This window comes from Callithrix jacchus, chromosome 8 (assembly GCF_049354715.1).
Source record: "Callithrix jacchus isolate 240 chromosome 8, calJac240_pri, whole genome shotgun sequence".
NCBI lineage: Eukaryota > Metazoa > Chordata > Mammalia > Primates > Cebidae > Callithrix > Callithrix jacchus.
In genome coordinates, this window is record NC_133509.1 from 3,746,861 (window position 1) to 3,769,552 (window position 22,692).

Consider the following 22,692-nt stretch of genomic DNA (forward strand, 5'->3'; position numbering starts at 1 on the left):
GGTAGACTACCATTAATTACTCCCCCACCCCCAACAAAAGTAACACTAGAAAGTATTCAAAGAGCAGAACGCCACCCTAAATTAACTAGAACCTGGGGGGAAGCAGAGAATCCTTCCCAGCCCACAGAATCAAGAGAAGCCTAGACTGAGAGCTAGAAGACAAGGTCTTGAAAATTACCACCATAAAGAGGTGATCAAGGGTTGAGGTGACGGCCACACTACCCTGATTTGAATGATTTTACGATGCCCACGTGTGTTGAAATTTCACACTGCAGACTCAAAGCACACAAAATTATGTCTCGGTTATAAAACAAAGGTCAAATATTCAAAAATAAAGGTGAGAATTAGGGCAAGACACGCACAGAGGAAAGACGATATGAAGACACTAGAAGACAGCTGCTATCTGCAGGCCAAGGAGAGAGGTTCTCGGAAGAACCACCAGCTATCACCGTGGTGTTGGACTTAGAACAGTAAGAACATACACTGCAGTTGTGTAAGCCACAAGCATGCATACACAGTGATCCCCCCACCCTGCCCAAACAATCAGAAAAAAAAGACACGGAGGAGAGCACATCGGCCATGGTATCCAAAACAGGTGTATTTGTTCTGTGCGACTTTTTTTTTTTTTTTTTTGAGACGGAGTTTCGCTCTTGTTACCCAGGCTGGAGTGCAATGGCGTGATCTCAGCTCACCGCAACCTCTGCCTCCTGGGTTCAGGCAATTCTCCTGCCTCAGCCTCCTGAGTAGCTGGGATTACAGGCACGCGCCACCACACCTGCCTGTATTCCCAGGCAGGAGAATTGCTTGGACCCAGGAGGTAGAGGTTGCAGTGAGCTGAGACCACACACCATTGCACTCCAGCCAGGGCAATAAGAGTGAGGCCGAGGTGAGTGCATCACGAGGTCAAGAGATCGAGACCATCCTGGTCAGCATGGTGAAACCCCGTCTCTACTAAAAATACAAAAAATTAGCTGGGCATGGTGGCGCGTGCCTGTAATCCCAGCTACTCGGGAGGCTGAGGCAGGAGAATTGCCTGAACCCAGGAGGCGGAGGTTGCGGTGAGCCGAGATCGCGCCATTGCACTCCAGCCTGGGTAACAAGAGCGAAACTCCGTCTCAAAAAAAAAAAAAAGTGAAACTGTCTCAAAACAAAACCCTGTCTGATCTTGTGCAAGCCATGAAAACTGTCAGTTTGTTTATCAGTTAAGTTTGTAGTATTTACAGATGCTTATTTTACAGGACAACTGGAAAATTAAGATTAAAAACAGAATATGCTTCGCAAAGTCCTATATGACGAAGATATTACTGTTTTAGGGTTGCAAAACCCACAGAACTTCTATGTTATCGGTAACTCCCAAGTCCATCGTCCATACCATCTCCAAATTTATAGCTCCATTTTGATATGCCCCAAATTTAGGTTCTCGATGAAAAAAAGCACCATTTCCAATGCACCCTCCAGTCTCATTAACCAAACCCATAGAACCTTGGTCATTATTTTCTTTCCTACGTGGAAATCGGAAGAAGAGCCTCCCGGAAATAATTGCTGTTGTGCGATATTAGAAATATTTTAATGGTGACAGCTTGGAAATGCTTTAACTTTTAAATACGTAAACCAAATAATAAATAAACCCTTGTGATGAATGTTTCCAGAAGGGACGATTAACATTATCCTTACAGCTGTTCATGATATAATACCAAAATGGAAACCATGCACGAGAAGAGCAGCAAGCCCGTGCTGACTTCACGTCGCTTTTGTGCAAGCCGCTCTGATGTGAAGACATCCGCGGTAAGACTCCACCGGCGATATTTCATCTGATCATCATTGAGGCAAACGGCAACAATCCTCACGAGGCCACTTCAGTTCACTGACAGCATCAGTCATTTCAGTTACTGCAAATGGGACCGCTTGAAATGATGCTAGCCGGGTCTCTCTGTGGCCCAAAAGGAAAATGAACCTCTTTTTTAATAAAAATTTTCATGTTTTATTTTCGAGGGAGGACATAATAGTAGCTTAGAAAGAGATATGTTGGGTTTGTGTGGAGAACTTAGAAAATAAAATCAAAACAAGAATGTGCACAATATGTTACTGATTTAACTCTTTCCCCGAACTTTTAAATTGTTAGAATTCCTGTTTACATCAAAGGTAGTTTTAAAGAAGAGAAGGTACAACTATAATTTTAAAAAATCCCTAATCTTAGTAGTCAATAATTTATTAGCAGAATTCCCCAGCAACTTATAATTTTATGAGAATAATAATAACTACCATATGTGGCCTGCTTGCTCTGTGCCAGACCCTGCATTAGATGGCCCTAAATGCCTTATCTGCCTGAACCTTGTGGCAGTCCCCAGAGGTAGGTACTATTTCTCTCATTTGGAAACTAGCACAGACTGGTTGCTGAGCAGGACTCCAGCCCAGGGTCGAATGACCCAAAATACTGTTTGCCTACCCTGGAAGTTTACACGCCTTCATCAGGGAAGAGATTGCTCTTGGGATGATCTCAGACTCAAGATGCCATAAAATTTGTATTGATGATTCCTTTTCTTTCCATCAGTTAGAATTTCTACTCTTGAAGCTCATTGATTGTTATTCTCATGGCATTAAAGTCTTCACCATCTGGCTTGAGTGGGGTGTTATTTATTTATTTATTTTATTTTTTTTGGCTTAAAAAAAAAAACAGTGCGTTAGACCGTTTTGAGCAGATCCATTGAATAACCAGACTCGGCATACCTGACAGTCACAGCACGTGACTTGGTTTGAAGCACAGTGATATCACGTGCTCGGTTCCTCACCGTGGTCTTGTGGGTCAAATGGCTTTGGTTAACTGCTGTTAGGAACAAGCTGGGGTTCATGCAGGTTTAGGTCACCAGGTAGGGCTCAGCCCGCAACGCAGAAGATGGATTTCCTAGGTCCCAGTCAGGGTTCCTTTCCTTTTGGTAACAGCAGGTCCCCTTTGGCCCAGAATTGACTCAAATTTATTACCACGGGGTGTGGATGGCTACCCAAAAGAGTTCAAGTGGAAAGTAGGGGTGCAGGAGGTTGGGCCAAAGAGTCCTTGAAAGATGAAGGTTGAAGGACCAGGACAGGAGGCCACCAAGAGTGAGAAGAAGAGTCCTGGGCTGGCTGTGTGACCCCAGCAAGACATGTAGCTGCTCCAGCCATCCGGCAACCTGAGCGCTGCTGGTCTCTGCAAGGCCTTCTAGCTCGTATATTTCCCAGTTCTGATTCTGTAAACTCGCCGTTCTTGAACATAATGAAAAAAATGAACCAAAACTTGGAGTTTCCTAATCGAGCTCCTTTGCTGTCACTCTGCTTGTGTGACAAAGCTTACCCCCGGAGGGCAGGGTCTATTTTTTCTTGGTATTTATGTGTCTATATTGAAGGAGACATACTGGTCTTTTTTTTTTTTTCTCAAATGGGAGGTAGCATTATGCATTTTTCCTATTATAAAGGAAATTTCGAAATAGAAGTCTTGCATAGTTAAGACAATGCACACAAATACATAAAAGAAACCATCTATAACCTCAGGAAACTACTGTTCTTACATTTCCCCATTTTTCCCTATGCCCATATACACATGTGAGTAAATACTTGTATTTTATGAAAATAAACTTACATGATTTTGAAGGCTGCTGCTTTTACTGAAATGTATGGCATATATGTTCACTTTAATGACTGTAGGTCTAGCACACATCGTAATGTCTGCATAGGGGCATGATTGATTTATCCAGTGCCCGGCATCTAAGCGTCCAGCAATATTTTGCTATAATAACACTGTGGTAAGTCTTCTCTTGAACTCATCTGAAGGCGAGGTGAGGAAATAGAAGCTGGGAGCCATGGCATTCTGGTGCTCTCAGACGCTCTGTGATCCTCGGGAAAGCAGTCAGTCCTGAGACCAAACTACAGGTTTGAGTGAGCATCGGAGAGGAGCTGGTCCGTGCTGGAACTGGCCTCATCTGAACTACGCAAGACTCGTATTTCAGAATTTCCTTTATATCATCACCAGGGATCCCTAGGAGTGGGAATGACCTAAAGCTTCAGGACATAGTTCCCAGAGCTGGGCGTCTCCAGTAGGCTAAACCTACAGCATCTTCCAAAGAATAGACATTTTACCCGAAGAAAACATACCTAGTTGTATTTTGAAAATCCTTTACATGTTAGACAATTGTCTGTTCATGTGTGGCGCCCACTAGAGCCCGCTGCTTGTGGTGCGGCCTGTGAGAGTGAGGGGAGGGGAGAAGGAAACACCGTGAGATGGAGCTTTGGAGGCCCGGGCTCCAGAGGGGAGGCTGCTTTAGAGGCCCGGGCTCCAGAGGGGAGGCTGCTTTGGAGGCCCGGGCTCCAGAGGGGAGGCTGCTTTGGAGGCCCGGGCTCCAGAGGGGAGGCTGCTTTGGAGGCCCGGGCTCCAGAGGGGAGGCTGCTTTGGAGGCCCGGGCTCCAGAGGGGAGGCTGCTTTGGAGGCCCGGGCTCCAGAGGGGTGGCTGCTTTGGAGGCCCGGGCTCCAGAGGGGTGGCTGCTTTGGAGGCCCGGGCTCCAGAGGGGTGGCTGCTTTGGAGGCCCGGGCTCCAGAGGGGTGGCTGCTTTGGAGGCCTGGACTCCAGAGGGGAGGCTGCTGTTGGTGAGTGGTGTCGGACAGGCGAAGGAAAGGAAACTGGCATCTGTGGGAGGTCCCAGAAGTTTCACGTCCCTTCTCATATTGAATTCCAAGAGCGGCTCTTGGAATCGTTCTCCTCTTCACAGATGAAGAAATCGGAGTGAGCAGAATCTGGTCACTTTTCTGAGGCTGGCTCACAGTGGCAGAGCCGAGCTTGGACCTTTGTCTTTCTGGCGCATTCTATTAAATCAGGCTGAGAAGTTTGAGAATTGCCCACAACTCCATTAAAGTGAAAATCATCATTTTTAAAAACGTATTATTTATTTATTTTTGCATTTTAGGTTTTGGGGTACATGTGAAGAACATGCAGGGTTGTGGCAGAGGCACACACATGGCAGCGTGATTTGCTGCCTTCCTCCCCATCACCTATATCTGGCATTTCTCCCATGCTTAAAATCATAAATTTTAAGCGTGAGTTATGAATTACATGTGTAAGAAAGTTGAAGATAATGACAATGTTAGATTCCATCCATTCCTTGTAGTTAGGACCTTACTTCTTTCTTTTCCAGACAGTCTGATTCCATTGCCCAGGCTGGAGTGCAGTGGCATGATCTCAGCTCACCGCAACCTCTACATCCTGGGTTCAAGTAATTCTCCTGCCTCAGCCTCCCGAGTAACTGGGATTATAGGCGCATGCCACTGGTGCCTGGTTAATTTTTTTATTTTTAGTAGAGACGAGGTTTTACCATGTTGGCTAGGCTGGTCTCGAACTCCTGACCTCAGGTGATGTACCTGCCTCAGGCTCCCAAAGTGCTGAGATGATAGACATGAGCCACCACGACTGGCCTAGAGCCTTACTTCTAAGTGGCCATTTGGCCTTTTAACCGTGGACCTCCTCATGTGTCTTGAGAGGCTGGGACCTGGTTCCCAGGGGGCTCTTGCCCTCTTCTCTGTGCTCAGAGACTTTTTACAACAAGAGCTTAGAAGTAAGATCTCCTCTGGGCTGAGACTAGGGAAGGAGTGTGAGAACAGAATAGCTAGAACGTCCCTGAAGTTGACACTAGTGCTTTTCCAGCTGTGGCTAAAGATCACACTGCAGCCAGCCCCCGTGGTCACAGTTTCTGCTGTGCCCATTCAACTTCTTGTTACCCCAGTCTGGAGATGGGCAAACCAGTTTCTGTAGAGGGTCAGTGATTAGTTTAGGCTTTCTGGGCCATACGTCTGTCGCAATTACTCAGCTCGGCCACTGAAGCAAGAACGCCGCCATAAACCACGTGTAGACGAGCATGGCTCTGTTCCAGTAAAACTGACCAGGCACAATGCTTAACGCCTGTAATCCTGGCACCTTGCGGGAGGGTGAGGCAGGTGCACTGCCTGAGCTCAGGAGTTCAAGGCCAGCCTGGGCAACGTGACCAAACCCTATCGTTACTAAAAATATAAAGAATTAGCAGGTTGTGGTGGTGTGGGCCTGTAATCTCAGCTAATCGGGAGGCTAAGGCATGAGACTCACTTGGACCTGGGAGGCAGAGGTGGCAACGAGCTGAGATCGTGCCATTGCACACCAGCTTGGGCATCAGAATGAGACACTGTCTCAAAAAGAACAACAACAGGAAAAAAAATACACAACTTTTTAGCTGTGGGCTGTGATATGCCAGTCCCTGCCTTAGCCCAACAGGCTTATCAAAACCCCCAAACCTTCCTTTTCTTTCTCAAGGTAAAGCTACAGAATACATACTGTCTCAAGATTATTGGTCTCTGGGGACAAAGGGTGTACACATGGAAGGCCATTAACATTTCCCTGTTCGTGTCAGTGAATTCAAGCTGCTTTCTGCCAAATTGCCCTGTGACTGAACACAGAGCCAGCATTCTTACCGTATCTTTTCTGCGGAAGCTGTTCACATTTGGTGGTTACAGGTGTCCTGAAGAACTCTCTTACCTAAGGGAAAAGAAGCCCATCACCTGCTCGTGGCACAGTGGTCTGAGTGTGGGACAGGCTGACCCCATCTGGAGGGAAACCCATCAGTTCCAATATCCCATTTTGTTTCCCCAGTTGCTTCTGATGAGACAGAAGAGTAAAGCCAGGGTCACATTCTCCTAGAGTGTCTGCTTCCTAAAGAGTAGAGGACACTTGTGACAGAGACACAGGAAGCTTGGGTGTCCCCCTGCCGCGTGTCTAGCAGACCGCTTCCCTGTCGTGGGCTCAATTTTCTGTCAGAAGTCATCTTTACCATGTGTAAAAGAATGAAGTTGTAACCTCGCCTTTCACCATATACAAAAATTAATTCAAAATGAATCAAAGACCTAAACGCAGGAGCCAAAACTATCAAACTGCTAGAAGAAAACATAGGGGAAAATCTTCATGACATTGGGTATGACTAAAAGCATTGGTAACAGAAAAAATAGATACATTGAACTTTATAAAAATCAAAAACTTCTGTACATCTAATGACACAGGAGAGTGAAGTCAACCAGTGGAATACAAAAGACTATTTGTGAGCCATATGTTTAGAGAAAGGTTAATATCCAGAATAAAGAACTATAATTCCTTAAGAAACGCACCAAAAAACTAAGAAAAACAATGGGCAATGAAGTTGAACATAACATTTCTCCAAAGAGGATATATAAATGTCCAGTAAGCTCATGAAAACATGTGTAATACAGCACTAATAATTATTAGGTGAAAACCGCAGTAGGTATCACTACGTATCCATTAGGATAGCTACTATCAAAACCAGAAAATAGCAAGTATTGGCAAGGATGTGGAGAAATGGGAACTTGTGTTGGTGGGAAGGTACATTACAGTTGCTGTGGTTCCTCCAAAAATTAAAAATAGAATTATAATCTAGAAATTCAGTTTCTGGGCATGTACTCCAAATTGACAGCAGGATGTTTTCACAGAGGTATCTCTCTACTCTTGTTCAGAGCATTATTCACAATAGACAAATTGTAAATGCAACTCGTGCTCATATTCACATGAATGGGTAAACAAAACGTGGTTTATATACATACAATGGAATATTCAGTCTTAGAAAGTTGACACATATTACAATATAAGTTGACCCGAGGATATTACGCTAAGTGAAATAAGCCAGGCATATAAAGACAGATACTGTTTGGCCGGGCCCAGGGGCTCATGCCTGTAATTCCAGCACTTTGGGAGGCCGAGGTAGATGGATCATGAGATGAGATTGAGACCATCCTGGCCAACATGGTGAAACCCCATCTCTTTAAAAAAAAAAAAAAGACAAATACTGTTATGATTCCACTGACATGAGGTTTTTAGAGGGGTAAAATTCACAGAAACGAAGTGGAATGGTGGCTGCCAAGGAACGGGGAGGAGAATGGAGAGTTGGTATTTAATGGGTTTTAGAATTTCAGTTTTTTTTTTTTTTTCCGAGACGGAGTTTTACTCTTGTTACCCAGGCTGGAGTGCAATGGTGCGATCTCGGCTCACGGCAACCTCCGCCTCCTGGGTTCAGGCAATTCTCCTGCCTCAGCCTCCTGAGTAGCTGGGATTACAGGCACGCGCCACCATGCCCAGCTAATTTTTTGTATTTTTAATAGAGACGGGGTTTCACCATATTGACTAGGATGGTCTCGATCTCTTGACCTCGTGATCCACCCGCCTCGGCCTCCCAGAGTGCTGGGATTACAGGCATGAGCCACCGCGCCCAGCCGACGTGAGAATTTTTTAAGAGTTTTAAGCCTATGTGTGGGAAAGGAGTTTCTATCACAGAAACTCCCACAACTTCAACCTCACAGAGGGAAACAGGGAAGTTCCCCATAGCTGCTCAGCCCACTGATGAAGCCTGGCCTGGGGCATCCACAAAATACTCCTGTCACCCATATGGAAAACATCTTGTCAACATACTTGAGGAGTTATAGGCTAAATGCATTTTTCAGTGTTTCTTTTAGGGACCATAAACCTTCAGTTTTATGAGGAATGAATGTTGATGTTGAACCATAAACAGCAGGGCCAGTTTGATTAGAAACGTAGCAAGTTCATGCCAAATAGGTAATTTCTTCTGTTTTCTTTGTTTCTCTCTTTATTTCCCTCTTTTTCTTCCCTCTCTTCTCTCTCTGCTCACCAACCCTCCCTCCTTCCCTCTCTCTCTCTCTCTCTGCAAGTGTACTTAAATCTAATGTCTGGGACAAAGGATGACAGCAGCTTTCACATGTCCTTTGGAGCCCATCTCCTGAAATCTGGGGACAGACTGTCCTTTGGCAGTGGCCTTGCCCTCTGAGAAGGCACTTCACAGTGAAGGGAACGCTGTCCATTGCGGATGCACTGCAGAGTGCCTGGGATGGGAAAAGACTGCAAAAATCACCAACAAGTAATCGCCACCCCTTCCCCCACCTCCCTCGCAAGGCCAACGACAGGAAGGCAAGAAGTCTCACGGTGCCAGGACATGGGGAGAGAAAAGATCTTGAAAAATAACTTCTGGAAGAAATGAAAGCCAAAAATCTCAAACATCCCATCCAACAGGAAATGGTAATCAGCTTTAAGAAATTCCAGGGAAAGTATCCTGGGATTGAAAATTTGGCACGAGGCTATCAGTTGGGCCGAGGAGGAGCTGAGGACGGATTTACAAGGTCCCCAAACATCTGGGGGTGTGCTCAGTTTCCCGACACTCTCCAAGTATCCTAGGAGGGCAGAGATACCAGTGGTATGCAAGAGGGGGCCACAGAAGGCGGTATTGTCAGCTGTCATTTCAGCTACATGACTTCCTGCCGGCAGTAGGTACTTACGGGGCACATTCTAGATGCTTGGCACCCTTCTAGGCACTGGGGATACTTAGTGAACAAGAAGTATCCCGCGTCCCTGCCCTCTTTGAGAATGCGTTGCTTCCCAGTTGGAGAATTTCCTAAGTCTCTTGATCAGAGTGACTTGCCCTCCCATAGCTACGGGCCAAGAAACTGGCCCAAGCCAGATCCTCAGATACACTTGCCCTGAAATTTCAGTCGGGAGTCTGTCAAAGCTGCCTCTTTAGCCTTCCCCTAAATTCTGTGAGCTGCTGTGTAGCCATGTGATAAATGCCAGTTCTGTTTGAGATAGCCGGTGTTGGTGTTTGCTGCCTGCAACCAGTGACCCTTGAGTATTGCAAGGTGGCCAGGAGGAAGGAGTGGGACACAAATGATTGTCCTTGCAGTTGAGATCAAAACTCAGAATTGCCAAGTATAAAACCTTGTTTTTCTGCTTATATTCTCTGGTCTCTGCTGTCAGTTTCTTCCAGCGCCTCTGGTAACTGTAAGCTAACAACAGGAGCTTGGGCTTCAGGGAGTCATAGGTGGACTCCATAGAGGGGTATTTTTACCATGTATGCTGTGGTACTTGCTAGCCGTAAAAGCTAAACAACTAAACAAAATGGTAATTGTAAAATGTTTCTCTATTTCTGAAGAACCGTCAGAATCTTTGGGCTGTACCAGGCCTGCCATAACTGGGTCCCAACCTGCCTCTGCAGCCTGCCCCAACATCCTTACCTATCCAGTGTTGAGGCTTGTCGGCCACTTGTGATTCCCTAGCACTCAACAAAGTGGCTTTTCTCAGTGCCTTTGCACAGCCCTTCCCTCCGCCAGGGATGTCTTTCCATGTTCCTTGAAAATTCTGCTGTATCCTGAAAAACTCAGTTGTGCTATTCTCTCTGATACTGAGCCACTCCTGAATGCCTAGAGAAACTAAATCATATCCATGCTCATGTGCCTCGAGAATTCACACCATCAAGGCAGGGTTTGTGTCTCTGGTCTCCCAAAGCTTAGTACGGTGCCAGGATTATTGAATTAATTTACTGTAATTGCTAATTATAGGCCTCTAAGAATTATTATTGGTTGAAATTGAACTGAGATGAGAGTCAGGCTTCGGCTGCCCACTGGAACGTGAGTTCTCCCTCCTGTACTCTCATCCCTGTCACTGACTGGCCGCCATCCCGTCCCCTCCCTCTGGCTCTTCTCATTCAGTGGCCACTACCTCCCTGCCTAGCCAGACTATAACCACCTAGTTCACCATGGGGTACCTAGGCCCTGGCATGATGGTTGGCACATGCCAGGGGTTAAGTTATAAGTGAATGGATGAATGAATAAATGAGCTTGATGGTTGTTAACTCTGGGATGGATCCTGCCTCAAGCCCACCCCTAATATTAGTGAGAACAGCAAACAAGAGGGAAAAAATCCCATATACCATGTGCCTGAATATCGGAAAGTTACAAAGCAAGGTAAAAAACCATTCTATGCTCATGCCTGTAATCACAGCACTTTGAGAGGCCGAGGCGGGCAGATCACCTGAGATCAGAAGTTTGAGATCAGCCTGGGCAACATGGTGAAACCCATTGCTACTAAAAATACAAAAATTATCTGGGTGTGTTGGTGCATGTCTGTAATCCCAGCTACTCCAGAGGCTGAGGCAGGAGAATCGCTTGAACCCAGGAGGTGGAGGCTGCGGTGAGCAGGGATTGCGCTGCTACGTTCCAGCCTGGGCGACAGAGTGAGACTGTCTCAAAAACAAAAAAACCAAAACTGTTTGATGAACAATTTTTATCCTCTTACCTGAGAAACATGCCTTCATAACTTGTGTTCCTTCACCCTGCACTGGCGCCAGGTGGCCTAGCAAAGGCTGACTCAAGACCCGGGGGCCCTGGTCTGCTTACTCCTCTTCCTCCCCTGCATTACCCCTGTAATGCACCAGGCTGTGCGTTACACCTTGTCGGGCCTCACACACCAAGGTGTGGCCCTGCTGCTTCACCAAATTGCTGCCCACGGCCATCCCTTGGCTACCCCTTGGACCTAGGGGTGCCATATTGTTGGTACTGCATGGCCTGGGGAGGATAGACCCAGGATGAGGCCCACGCAGGATGGGAAGCAGGCTGAGGAACACTTGGGAAGGGATTTCTGGGATCCTTTGTGCCACAGCACAGTCCAGAAAGGGAGGGGTGGGCTCCAAGTGTGTAAGTCCCCCCAGCCTGCACCCTCCTCACTTCATAAGAGGAAGAACAGCTGGAGGAAAGCCAGAGTGGATCCAGGGCAGGGACCCTTCATGCCCCGGTCTATGGAAGGGACTGCTCTGACTTCGTTCATTTTTAAACAATGTTTTATTTTAATATCTTTAGGAATATAAGTGGTTGTTGGATACACGGTTGAATTACATAGTGGTGAACTCTAGGCTTTTACTGTGCCTGTCACCCGTATACTATACATTCTACCCAGTAGGTGATGTTTTTATTATTATTTTATTTTTTTAGACAGAGTCTCACTCTGTCGCCCAGGCTGGAGTGCAGTGGCACGATCTCGGCTCATTGCAACCTCCGCCTCCTGGGTTCAGGCAATTGTCCTGCCTCAGCCTCCTGAGGAGCTGGGTGCCCGCCCCCAATAGGTGATGGTTTCATTAATCACCCATCTCCCATGACTTTATTCTTTCACTTGGAAATTTACCCGTCAAGGAATCAAACAGAAAGACCCTCTCTTGCCCCACTACGTAGAGGTTGCTTCTACTCTGGTTTATCCTCGGGGGCTACAAATGCATCAGAGACGCAGAAAGAGCCAGAGTAATAGGGCACCGGGACACGTGGGTGAGAACGAAGCCTGAGCTTCTGCCATGACCACCCCCGAAACGATGAGATGCAGCAGGGAGAGCCTTCTCAAGGCTGGCGTGGGAAGCCCTCTCAGACCACGTGTGCTTGGGCATGAAGGTCCAGAAGCCCCTATTCCTTCATGGGATTTCTGCCATTAAGCAGGGGGCTGCAACATTGCCTTGGACATACCCAGGTGGGCAGGAGGCCTGAAGGCTGACAGTGATGCCGTGATTTTCTGGGCTGGCGCTTTAAAAAAGGGAGGAGATTTTCAGGACGAAGGCTCTCAAATGGGCTCCTGCAGACCGCTGTGGCCAAGCTTTTGAAATATTTCTAGCCTCTGTTTTCCTGCTGTGAAGTCTTTGGAGAAACAGCTTAGGAGGGTTGAACTGTTTGCTATTCTGGGGCAGTGGGTGTGCAGATGAAAGGACAGTTGGAATGGGGAGGAATAATTCCCCAAGCACCCATAACATTTTTGATCTTCGGCCCCTTCTGTAAAGTGACTCTGGGAATGCTGGTCAGACCGGAGAGCCAGGCGCTGAGGTGCTGGGGCTTCCTGTGACTCAGCCTTCATCACCCAGGGCACCAAGATGGGACTCTTGTGGCTCCAGGAGGCTTTAAGACCTGTTGGAACTCGGGAGAATCTTAGGCCAACTGACAGAACTGGGGAGATCTAGGAGACATGCCCTGTCTACGTAGTTGATTCAAAGAATAAATGCTCTACCAACCAAGCAGTATCTTGCCTATGGTGGTTCAATTCTCTCGGGCTCAGGTGAGTCAAGGCCGTCTGACTTGCTGAGCAGAGAACTGAACCCTGGATTCCTTCCCCACCTGCCTGGTGACCGCATTACTTGATCTCCCTGTCTTCATTTCCTAACCTGGAACATAAGGGCATTGGGGCATTTGTTCTAGAAGTTACTTTCCAGCTCAAAGATAAGTTAGCTTTGCAGAAGTAGCGGAATCCAAGGGGCAGTCTTGGAAATGCCTTCATGGACTCTAACTCCTTCCTTGATTTCCATTCTTCTTCAGATAAGGGTATAATTGACGTAGGGCTGGGAATTTGACTTTGGCCTCAGAGCGGAGATTTAAGATCATGTCAGCTTGGTGGTGGATAACTGCGTGACCCTGGATGTGTGCTGGTTCCCTTTCAGCCTCGATTTACTCGTCTATAAAATGAGATACCACGTACTTCCCCAGCGGTTGGGAGAATTCAATGAGATCATGGCCGTGGGTGCTGGCTCAGGCCATATTCTTTACCTCTGTAGAGCATTGCTCCTGGGGGTAGCAAGTCTGGGTGGGCTCACTGAGGACCCTACAAAGGATGTTGGGTCTGTTCTGGTGGGGGCTTACTGGGATCATTGCTATGGTGGGCACAACCTCTCTGTAGTAAAAGGATTTTTTTTTTTTGGGGGGGGAAACCCCATGTTCAGCCATCGGTGAAGCTGAGGGAAGTGGCCTGAAGGCAGGGTTTCCTGAAGCAGCTCCACTGTGGCTCAGGTGAAGGGTCGTCCCGTTTTGCAGCAGAGATGACTGAGAGACAGAGAAACAAGGCCTGTTTAAGTTACAAAGCTCGCACGCACCTGACTCTTCATCTTTCTACTACACCATGTGATAATTAAATAATGTGCCCGAGTAAATAAAAACAACCTTTTCCCCCATCCCTTGAATGCATCACGGAGTTCCTGAGGTCTAGAGTCAGGGTGTCTTGGGTGAGGCGCTGGAGTCTGGAGCAGAACCTGAGGTCTAGAGTGAGGGTGTCTTGGGTGAGGCGCTGGAGTCTGGAGCAGAACCTGAGGTCTAGAGTGAGGGTGTCTTGGGTGAGGCGCTGGAGTCTGGAGCAGAACCTGAGGTCTAGAGTGAGGGTGTCTTGGGTGAGGCGCTGGAGTCTGGAGCAGAACCTGAGGTCTAGAGTGAGGGTGTCTTGGGTGAGGCGCTGGAGTCTGGAGCAGAACCTGAGGTGTAGAGTGAGGGTGTCTTGGGTGAGGCGCTGGAGTCTGGAGCAGAACCTGAGGTCTAGAGTGAGGGTGTCTTGGGTGAGGCGCTGGAGTCTGGAGCAGAACCTGAGGTGTAGAGTGAGGGTGTCTTGGGTGAGGCGCTGGAGTCTGGAGCAGAACCTGAGGTCTAGAGTGAGGGTGTCTTGGGTGAGGCGCTGGAGTCTGGAGCAGAAGCCTCGTAGCCTTCTTCGGCTTTGTTTGCAGTGAGGCGAGAGTGCTCCCTTCCCAGCGTCAGCCGTGTGATGACACAAATGTTCTTAATGGGTCTTGGCAGCAGAGAGAAGTGGGTGAAACCCCGACAGCTTCAGCAGCGCTGAATTTAAGTTCCAAAGCAACCTTTATGTCTATGTGACTCTGAGCAAATTCCTCATCTGTAAATTGGGAAAAATAATACATGCCTCATAGGGTTACTGTATTCCATCAGATAACATCTATAAGGTGCTCATCAAGCATGAGACACTGTAATGCCTAGTAGCCATTTTTCTTTTTTCTTTTTCTTTTTTTTTTTTGAGACGGAGTTTCGCTCTTGTTACCCAGGCTGGAGTGCAATGGCGCGATCTCGGCTCACCGCAACCTCCGCCTCCTGGGTTTAGGCAATTCTCCTGCCTCAGTTTCCCAAGTAGCTGGGATTACAGGCACGCGCCACCATGCCCAGCTAATTTTTTGTAATTTTAGTAGAGATGGGATTTCACCTTGTTGACCAGGATGGTCTCAATCTCTTGACCTCATGATCCACCCGCCTCGGCCTCCCAAAGTGCTGGGATTACAGGCTTGAGCCACCACGTGTTAGCCATTTTTCTTTATGCATCAGAGATTTCTAAAGACGGAGTCAGATGGCAGAGGATCACTTGGAAGACTCAGTGCAGAGCGAGCTTAAGTGTTAGATTCATAAGCTGAGAAATTCAGTGTATCAATAGGCCAATGTCTGTGTCTTCTGGAAGGTTTGGGACCCTCACAGACCATCTCTAGGTTTTCTTAGTTCGCACCTCCCAGTGCCCCGCAGAATAGTAACATAGCATTAGTAAATGACTTCTTAGGCGTGTGTAGTACCAGAGAGAGGTCAGTTACTGCTGGAGAAAGCCACGTCCCTCTTCAGTATCAGTTTCTTAGAGTCCTATTACTTTTTTAGCACTTTATGACACTGCAAAGACACATGTCAGGAAGGTGGTCTGCCCAGCTATCCCAGGGGCTGCTCCGAGTGTGAGGGGAGTTCTCCACTGCTTCTAGGGAGCACAACACTCTTACCTAGCAGAAACCAGGATCCTGACTCTCAAGGGATTTGTGCAGATGTCCACTTTCCTAATTCCTCTAGTAAGTTCTGGTCTCTGTGGCTCTTCTTGTCCAAGCTGTGCTCGGGCTATGCATGAACTGAGAGGGGCCTCTATCCACCTCATCAGCCCCCAGACATCTGGGATGCCTGAGGGAGCCAGTGGATGAAAAGCATGTCTCAAATGCAAATACATCCATTCAGTTGTTCTGATTTACTAGAAGTAGTTTTTCTTTTCTTTTTTTTTTTTTTTGTAAATTTTTTTTTTGTAAATTTTTTTTTGTCCTCTCTTCACTGACATACTTACTGTTTTTACAGGGTAGCATGTTTAAAGGGTAGATACATTACTTAAGTGTTTTATTGAAAGTAACAGAAAAGTTTAATGTAATATTGGCAGAAACAATTTAGGAATTTACCATGTCATACAACAAGAAGCTCAGAAGTAGAATGGGCTCCAGGGCTGATTCACCTGCTCAGTGATGTCACTGAGGGTCCCCATTCTCTGGGCCTCTTAGCTCCCCCATGTTCTGAGTGCCAGCTTTTGCCCTCACCCTGGCATTCCTTATCCAGACAAGACAATGTGCAGAGGAAGAATAAGGTGATGTCTTTCTTGTGTCTATATTTTTGGATCTGAGGATCTCTGGTGTGTTCCCCTCACATTTTATCGGCCAGGGTTCTGTCCCTAGCAAAGGGAATGGGATGACCATCATTTGGGGTGGAATGGTGTTGGGGTGAGAGGCCATGACCCCTGTGGTGATCACAGACCCTATTTTAAGCTTGCAGTTTCAGATGGGTGCCCACTCTAGTGCCATGAATGCAATAGGCTTTTAGCCCATAGTTGACCAAGATGGCATCGAAGATTGAGGTTTTGCCATTCAAGCGTGTGTAGTTCTGCCGCGTTTTCTCCCTAATGCCTTCCTCTAGCTTAGACAATCTGTAAGGCCTGCACATGGTCTCTAAACTTGTGATGCTTATTATCTGCACTGTAGCACAAAAGCAGGAACTGGAGAGTGGCCAAAAGCCCCACTCGGTGGTTTGGCAGGCCCACCAAAGACTCTTGTCCTCATCCCTCCCCGCAGAGCTGGCTTCCTCCATTCAGCTCATGCAGAGAGGGAGGAACTCCCAAGGTGCGTTGCTCTGAGCTGGCCTTTCTGGTTTCTGTGGCTTCGCTTGCCCACTGATTAACTGTGAGTATCACATGAGGCCTCGACGGTATCACCATGGTCATTTAAATAATAAAATCAAGTTATTCCACCATTTCACTTTCCCTTTGAGGGGGGAAAAGCATTTGGAACACAAGGCCCATCAAGACCTTTCCTTTTCCGACGTGTCTATCACAGACTCGGCTGCAAAGGTTAGATGGTTTGGATTACAAAATGTACATTATATGGGGCTCTTCCTATAAATCAACAAGGCAGGTATGTTAAACACAGAAAAATATCTACAGCTGTTCTCTTACTCATCCTGCTTGTTATTTAACTCAGTCTGGGCCCTAAGGAACATTTTCAGTTGTGCTGTCAACAGTTTCAAAACAAAGAAGAAACAGCGACTGGCAGATGAGGAACCCAGCTGGCCCTCTGTTTAGGCCCCCACTGCATATACTTGAATCCTGACACCTGCAAGCTATTTAATCAGGATTTACAATTGAACATGAAGGATGAGGGGTCCGCAGGACTGTGTTCTTCGTGTTTGGATTGCAAATGATGGAGAAAAACTTTGTTATCGGATGTTGTAGTTATTTGAAGTTGGGTGCTCTCTAACCCACAGGGAACCCGGCATCATTTATCACTCCCCAGAAAAAAACTCAGCCCAGGCGGACACTGCTCCTCACAGCATAACATTCTATTTTTGCTTTTCCTGTATTCTAGAGTAAACAAATGTGGCACTCACGAACAATGAGAAACATAACTTCCAGAGAGGAGTTCGAAATGAAATATTGAAAGCACAGTATTGATTTAGACACCAAGCAAAACGTAGACGAGGGCATTTGCCTGCAATCTGGCCAAGGTGTGCCGTGTTCAGAAGGTTCTCTAGAAACGTCCCGACTTTCACGGAAAAGAACAAAGTCTTGAGCCAGAGCAAAAGTATGGGAATTTCCCCGACACAACAGATGGAATTTACAGTTGCTTGTAATTTAACCAATTACCCAAATGTATTTTAGAAAATGCACTAATTTTGGACTTGCAAAAATTGCCTTAGGAAGAGCCTTGAAAGTGGAGAATGGAAAGTTTCTGTAAGTTCGCTAAAGACGCAACTGAAAGGAGTCTATAGAAACAGCAACTGATCACTCCTTCGTGAGTCCCAACCGGGCTGGGAGTTTCAGGAGAGAAGCAGCAGCAGGGCCGAGTCCCTGCCCTCATGGAGCTTCTAGTCTGTTTGAGGGGAGGAGGAGATCTTGGTTTGGACAGTAAAAGGCAAACGGGTAAAAACACGTACAATAAAAAGAATCTCCGGGAAGAGATGTTCACTGCTGATGGGAGCAGTGAAATAAAACCCACTGAAGAACTAGGAGTGTGGGCTGTAAATGGAGGCGATGGAGGCAGCGATAGACACACTAGTCAATGGCTGTTTATATTTAGAATCCATTCACTGAGGAATACTTAATGAAAAGCTAGCACGAATTCGTGTGCATTAAAATAGGTCTGCATTTCTCACCACAGCATTTGGAAAGCAGTACAAATAGGTCCAAGACTTAGTACGCAGTCAGTCAGTGTTCCCGGTAAGGTTTGTGCATGGCTGCGTGTCCGTCCTTGTTAAAGCTCTGCTCCTTAGTCCCAGGGCTCTCAAGTCCCCTGCTTCGTAAACACTCGCCTAGAGTAGTATGTTTGGGTGTTTATGAAACTGCCCTAATGAGTATTAGAGCCTAATAAAATTGGTAGATGGCCCTGTGGACACCTTCAGACACAATGTAGGGGCAGTGACCGACCAAAGAGGGCAGGGGCTTGGTTACAGGCATTTTTTGTTTTTTTTTGAGACGGAGTTCCGCTCTTGTTACCCAGGCTGGAGTGCAATGGCACAATCTCGGCTCACCGCAACCTCCGCCTCCTGGGTTCAGGCAATTCTCCTGCCTCAGCCTCCCAAGTAGCTGGGATTACAGGCACGCGCCACCTTGACCAGCTAATTTTTTGTATTTTTAGTAGAGACGGGGTTTCACCATGTTGACCAGGATGGTCTTGAGCTCTTGACCTTGTGATCCCCCGCCTCGGCCTCCCAAAGTGCTGGGATTACAGGCGTGAGCCACCGCACCCAGCCCTAATTTTATTTCTTTTGGACATATACCCAGAAGTAAGCTTGCTGGATCATACGGTAGTCTTATTTTTAGTTTCTGGATGCCTCTCCCTACTGTTTTCCATAATGGTTGCAGCAATTTAAATTTCCATCAACAGTATGCAAAGTTTCCCATTTCCCCCAACACTTGTCGACACTTGTCTTTTTGGTAATAGCCTTTCTAACAGGTGTGGATGATATCTTACTGTGGTTTTAAATTTACATTTCCCCAATGGATAGTGAGCACCTTTTCATGTACCTTTTGGCCATTTACTGTCTTTTATAAAAAAGTCTCTTCAGGTCCTTTGCCCAATTTTTAGTTGGGTATTTATTGTTGTTTTTGCTCTTGAGCTGTGAGATCCCGGTATATTTTTGATATTAGCCTCTTACCAGGTATATGGTTTGCAAATATTTTCCACTGTTCTGTAGGCTGCTTTTTTTTCCCCCTAATTGCTTCCTTTGCTGTGAAGAAGCTTTTTATTTTGATGTAGACCCACTTGTTTTTGCTTTTGCTCCCTGTGCTTTTGGTAGAAAATGCAAAAAACCATCGCCAAGACCAATGTCAATGTCTTCTCCCTGTTTCTCTTCCTAGGAGTTGTGTGGTTTCAGGTCTTACCTTTAAGTAATCAATCCATTTCAAGTTAATTTTTGTATATGGCGTCAGATAAGAGTTCATTCTTTTGCATATGGATATTCAGTTTCCTCAGCACCAGCTATTGAGAAGACTATTCTTTTTCTCTTATATATTATTGGCACTATTGTCAAAGGTTAGTTTATCTACATGAGTTTGTTTCTAGACTCTCTATTCTTTTCCATTGGTCTCTGTGTATGTCTGTGTGTGTATGTCTGTGTGTGCTTAACCGGTACCATACTATTTTGATGACTGTAGCTCTATAATATAATGGAATATGTGATGTGTGGATGTGTGATGCCTCCAGCTTTGTTCTCATTCTCTGGATTGCTTTAGATGTTCAGGATCTTTGTGGTTCCATACACATTTTACAATGGCTTTACATTGTGTGAAAAATGCCATATGACATTTGATAGGGATTGCATTGAATCTGTAGGTTACTTTGGGTATATGGGCATTTTAAGAATATGTTTCCAATCCAGGGACATGGGATATTTTTCCATTTATTTGTGTTTCGTTTTCAATTTCTGTTATCAATATCTTGTAGATACTGGTGTATAGATGTTTCCCCTTCCATTCTTTTTGATACCACAGGCGTACAAAGGTTTATGAGATAACAGTATGTACATTGTATGTCAACAAATTTGATAGCCTAGAAGGAATGGATAAACTCCTAGAACCGTACAGCCCACTAAGACTGAATCATGAAGAAACAGAAAATCTGAACAGACCGATAATGAAATTCAGTCAGTAATCAAAAACCTCGCAACAAGGAAAGCGCAGGACCAGAAGGCTTTATGGGTAAATTCTATCAAAAACTTAAAGAAGACTTAATACCAGTCCTTAAACCTTTTCAAAAGCTGAAACTGGAGGGAACACTTCCAAACTTACTTTTCAAGGCCAGGATTATCACTGTACCAAAGCCAGATAAGGATACGGAAGAAAAGAACCTTAAAAGCCCGTATCCCTGGTGAACGTAAATGCAAAAATCCCCTAGAAATACTAGGAAACCAAATTCAACAGCACATTAAAAGGATCAGGTACCATGTTCAAGTGGGATTTATCCCTGGGATGCAACCATGGTTCAACATATGCAAATCACTACCTGTGATATACCACGTTAACAAGACGACGAGTGAAACTCACATGCATAATTCAATACATGCAGAAAAAGCATTTGACAAAGTTTACCATCCTTTTATGATGCAAACTCTCCACACATTAGGTATGGAAGGAATGCTTCTCAACATAACATAGGCCATATATGACAAACGTGCGTTAACATACTCAATGGTGAAAAGCTGAAAGCGTTTCTTCTAGATCAGAAACAAGAGAAGGACGCATATTGTTGCCACTTCTGTTAAATATAGTCCTGGAAGTCCTGGCCAGAACAATTAGCAAGAAAAGGAAATGAAAGGCGTCCAAATTAGGGGGAAAGAAGTTATCATAAGTGACACTACCATAGGTGAATTTATGTGTGACATTACATGCATGGAAAACTCAAAAGACTCCACCAAGGCACAGGTAGAACTAATAAATGAGCAAAGCTGCAGGGTACAAAGCCAATATACAAAAAGCAGTTGCATTTCTATACACTAACAACAAATTGTCCAAAGGAGAAATTAAGAAAACCCATATACCAAAGCATCAAAAAAAATACTTAGGAATCAATTTAACCAAGGAGATGAAAGACTAGCCTCCATTTAGGGTCTACATTTAGGCATTGGCAAAAGTCCACCCATATGAGCCAGTGTGGTTGGCTCTTGGTGGATAAGCTGGTAGAGTCAGAAAAAGTTCTTCTTTTCTTGCTCTTCTGGGGCAGCGTAACTCACAGTTGAATTTTCAGTTATATTTCTTAGTTTATAGATTACACACAAGGCCTGTTAACCTCCAATTTTCAAGAGTTTCATTATTCTGACCACATTTGACCATATAAGTTTTTGTCTAAAATAGAGTACTTTGACAGTAAAACGAGGTACTATTTGTTATGCTCGGACAACAGCGTACGTTGGAATTGTCCCCAGTAGACCTGGATATACGGTGACCATGTCTAAATCTAACCCTCGTATTCCTCCTTTCTCTGAAAGTTCTGAGTAGATCAACAGACGGAGTCAAGAATGGATTACATTGCTAAGAATTAGAAGGACGTAACTTTAAAATTTTGATAGGTCAGTCAGAGGTTGGGCTGAATCAGGCTCGCATCATGCTGCCACTGCAGAAAAGTTTGAGTGAGCAAATAGCATAATTTGGAGACTTGTAGAAGAATCCAGGTACTGTTTTTACACAGTGATTTAAGCAACTGGTCAAATCACTGAGTCATCAATACTTTATTACTTTAAGTAATTTCTTTGTTCTTATTTGTTGCTTTCCTATTTCCATCCCAGACTTTTCTCTTTCTTTAATTGGTTTCTTTGCCCATAACGAAGATGTGGTTTTACAATGATTCGTCTTTAGTGCTGTGGCTGTTGGGGTCTATTTATGGAAATAGGGTCTTTTCCATCTAAGAATGATTTAGGGTCATTCTAAATAAATGGGACTGTGCTAGCCTTGATTTGAGACAAACGAGTTAAGGAAACAGAACTATTTACAAGAAGATACTAGTTTCTTACGTCTTGCATTCACGAAAAGCTTTCCATACTACAAGTTCGTTACTGTACTATTGCTTTTAGCTTTTTATTTGCATGCTGATAACCTTCTTTCAAAATATTTGGAGCCCTTTAGGATCCTAAATACATCAAAAACAGTGGGAAAAAATGAAAAAATTTTGTCTAATAAGTACTTCCTCAGAGTGTGCCACACTCAGATAATTTCTCAAATTTCTAAGGACTAGAACGATTTATATATTTTAACATGCTTTCAGAAAAGGGAAATGTGAGAAAATTATGACAATCCATTTTAAAATCAACATAATACCAACATTTGACAAAAATAACGTTTAAAGACCTACAGCCCAATCTCACATGTTAATAAACATGCAAAAATCCTCCCTAGTAGTATTAAAATAGTATACTAGAAGGCCGGGCTCGGTGGCTGAAGCCTCTAATCCCAGCACTTTGGGAGGCTGAGGCGGGTGGATCACGAGGTCAAGAGATCGAGACCATCCTGGTCAACATGGTGAAACCCCGTCTCTACTAAAAATACAAAAAATTAGCCGGGCGTGGTGGTGCGTGCCTGTAATCCCAGCTACTCATCCCATACCAGGATCTCTTGACCTCGTGATCCCGCCTCAGCCTCCCAAAGTGCTGGGATTACAGGCGTGAGCCACCGCACCCGGCCCAAAATGATTCTTACAGTTCAAGGACTGTAAAAAGAAATTGACTAACAGATAAATGGCCCCTCAAATATATGATGCCAGATGTAACCGAAGTTTATTTCTTACTTA

General features: G+C 45.4%; 1 long non-coding RNA gene across 1 annotated transcript; it reads left to right on the forward strand.

Moving 5' to 3' along the window:
* The first annotated feature begins 626 nt into the window (after positions 1–626).
* LOC144577260 (uncharacterized) lies at positions 627–22,051 on the forward strand. The gene is made up of 2 exons (XR_013520664.1): positions 627–16,010; positions 17,281–22,051. It is a non-coding gene; the product is annotated as an uncharacterized LOC144577260 (long non-coding RNA).
* Positions 22,052–22,692: the final 641 nt, after the last annotated feature.